At 50.0% G+C, this 3,061-nt stretch overlaps 1 protein-coding gene across 1 annotated transcript in view; it reads right to left on the minus strand.

The window, feature by feature from the left end:
• The window catches only part of LOC108574697, a 107,898-nt gene that overhangs the window by 99,877 nt on the left and 4,960 nt on the right, over nucleotides 1-3,061 (minus strand). The gene's annotated exons all lie outside the window — the stretch shown is intronic.

Consider the following 3,061-nt stretch of genomic DNA (forward strand, 5'->3'; position numbering starts at 1 on the left):
ACGGACAACGTTGCTGCACCCTCCTCTCTCTCTCTCTCTTTACCTCCCTGCTTCTCTCGGCGAGTAGAGCAAGTTGCCACGTTTCGGTATATACGAGACCAACTCTCTCTCCCTCTGCGTATATGCCGGGTAGTTTGTCACAGTCAAGTGCTCCCTAAGTATGCGCGACCATTTGTCTCCGATCTTCTGTTCTGGCATCAGCGTCATTCTACGTTTGCCGCAAACAGAATTAAACGCTTCTGCCGCGTGCTCCCTCTTCCTATATCGAAAAATTTCCCGGCTACAGTCGCCTTTTTAGGCAAGCCAGCTTCGAGAGTTTCATCTGGAATTGTCGACGACGGCACATGCTCTTCGTTATTCATACGGAGCTTTGTCAAGTGGACAGATAGATTCGTCAGGCGAAACTATGTCACGTTTCATGGGAACCGTCTTATTTCCTTCGCGATTTTCCTCTGCGAACACGTCGGTTCTCGCGAGAGAAGTTGCGTTTCTAAAGTAATAAAAATGATTTCGCCGTGGAAGCTTGTCGAATCGCTGGATCACGGGGAATATTTATGTCGCGGATTAGCCGTTCCTCGCTCGCTCTACGGAACAAACAACTAGCTGTAACATGGATTATGAAGACCCGAAGGCGAAGGAACGACTTTTCGAGGGAATTTACTCGGGTTCTTGTAAGAAGCACACTTCGTCGACGCGATAAATGGACGTTAAATATGGAAGATCGACGGCGAATGTGGCGGGGGGTTGGAAAAACCGCGTCGACCAAATTATTTATAGCGGCATGTTGGGAATAAAGCGATTTATGTCACGGCGGTATAGAGAGTGCGCTGCTTTTACCGAAAATCCATTAATAACGATCCGGTCGGACGGCAGCCTCGTAAATGATCACACTTATTATTTATACTCGCCACGGGAGAAGATGGATTTGCCCATTTTTAACCGTTGCGCCGCGATTACGCGATTGAAAAATAAATGAACGGTCTGCATGGAAGCCATCGATGGTACCGCGGCAATCTATCGAAATCAATTCGAGGGAAAAAAAGCGATGAAATGGAGGAGGAGCGAACGGCAGAAAGAGTTTCAGAACGGAGGTTTTCTCTAGGTACGAAAATTTCCTTTCTTCTCGTCGTCGAGCGACTGGTGGATCGCGGCGCGACACAAAGTTTTATTAGGAAAATTTATTCCGCGGGTCGCGCGGGCTCTGCCTCTCGTTATCTTTCATTCGCGACGGCTCCTCTCGCGTACACGCGCGTAAAGCAAATGGATGCTCGACGTGCCGGGTAAAAACTGGATCTCGAAATGCACTAGCTTTTAAGGAATTAAATCTGCTCGACCCAGCGCCCGCCCGCGTTATTGTTTTTCTACGTATGAAATATTAATTCCGCCGGCCTCCATGTTTTTACCCATCCAATATTTCGCCCCCCGTGCTCGCGATCGTTCGCTACAACGACCTTTCCGCCGATCGTAAACTTTCCGTTATACTTTATAACCACTGCAACGATACCTAGTGTCTCTATGCAGATAAGCAAATAGGCAACACGCTACGCCAAGGACAATATTCGGTTACGTAAAAAAATTCGATCCCATGTTTGCCCGACACCGATTACAACCGCGGGGTAAATGGATCCAGTTCTACCGGAAGATTTGCATCTTCTTTCGCCGTACACCAGCTTTCCTCGCCAATTTTTCCTCCCTTTTCACATCTATGACATCGCCGAGAGACAAGGAAGAGAGAGAATGCCGGCTGGGTCATTTCGAAACTTCCCTCCACTCTGGACGAGTAAACAATTTATCAGGCTGAAAGTTAAAAAACACGAAGGGAAAACGCGAGAATTTTCACGGGGACGCGTTTTCTCCCCCGCTCCGTCCTTATCGCTCGCGGAGAGAAGTTCGCGTGTCCGGGGACTTGCGAGTTTTATCTGACGGCCACTTGCATGGAACGACGCGGCGGCGGCGGCGGCCAAGTTGCCGAAGAAGAGGCAAGAAGTCGAGCAGGAAAGGAGGAAAAAGGCCAGCGGCCTGAGAGATCGCAGGGAGCCTTCTATTCTCACCTCTCCACGGTTTAACCATTCGGTCGAAAATCTTTCTTTTCTCGAATGTTTCTCGCACGGAAGGGCCGTTGTCTTCCTTTCGTCGTAAAGTTAGAGGAAGGAGAGAGTAAACGTGGGTGCTCGAACGAAAGCTCGAATTTGAATATCTTGCCAATTTCCAAGGGAGACGGGAGAGCGCATTCGCCGACAATAAGCGTGAAAAGGAATTACGCCGGGGAACAAACGCGATCTCCTGGCGGGGTGCGTCGTCTCGCAAGTCGCGAGTCGAGATCAAAGCGCGGACAGGCGTCGTACTTTGCTTAATTACGAATCCTTTTCGAACGAAGCCACTTCACAATCCTTTCACCTCCGCGTTTACTCTTCCCGCGGCTGCGTCGTGACTATACTTCGCGCTTTATTAAAGCGTGCCGTGGCACCGGCGTAAACGAGCGTGGTAATTATCGCGAGCCTTGGTCCGTTTCATTGTGCCGCCTCTCGCGTCACCCTGAACGGTCCGATTTGACAAAAGCCCGGCCGAAGCCGCTCGCATCTCCAAGATCTCGCCGAGATTAGACGTGTGGAAAATTGCACGCTAATTCGGTTCGCAACGCCGGTGTAATTTCAAACAGAACGGAAGCAGCGTTCAGAGGAGTCGGGAATAGGAAAGATGCGGAGAACTAACGTTTCGCTGGGAGATTGTCGACGTTACCTGTAGCCGTAAAAATCCGTCGTAACAAGCACACTCTAACTCGGACGTGGAACAACGTTCACTCCCGACACGTTTGCAGGAAGAAGCGTCACACGCGACAACTATCCAATAAACGCGCCGGATTGTTGGCTATGGGACGCTTTATCGTAACGGGGACTCGATAAAAAGTTTACTTGCCTTCGTGAAACGACGCGTTCGAAACGCAACTGAGCAACTCGTCCTCGCGAACCAAACATTCCAGCCTGCTTTCGTCGGTGCTCGAGGTCAGGACAAAGCGACGCCAAAATGTTTTCCTTTGATTCTGCATACTGTCCAACGAGGA

The sequence above is a fragment of the Habropoda laboriosa genome, unplaced genomic scaffold (genome assembly GCF_001263275.1).
Source record: "Habropoda laboriosa isolate 0110345459 unplaced genomic scaffold, ASM126327v1 scaffold203, whole genome shotgun sequence".
In the NCBI taxonomy this organism is placed as follows: domain Eukaryota; kingdom Metazoa; phylum Arthropoda; class Insecta; order Hymenoptera; family Apidae; genus Habropoda; species Habropoda laboriosa.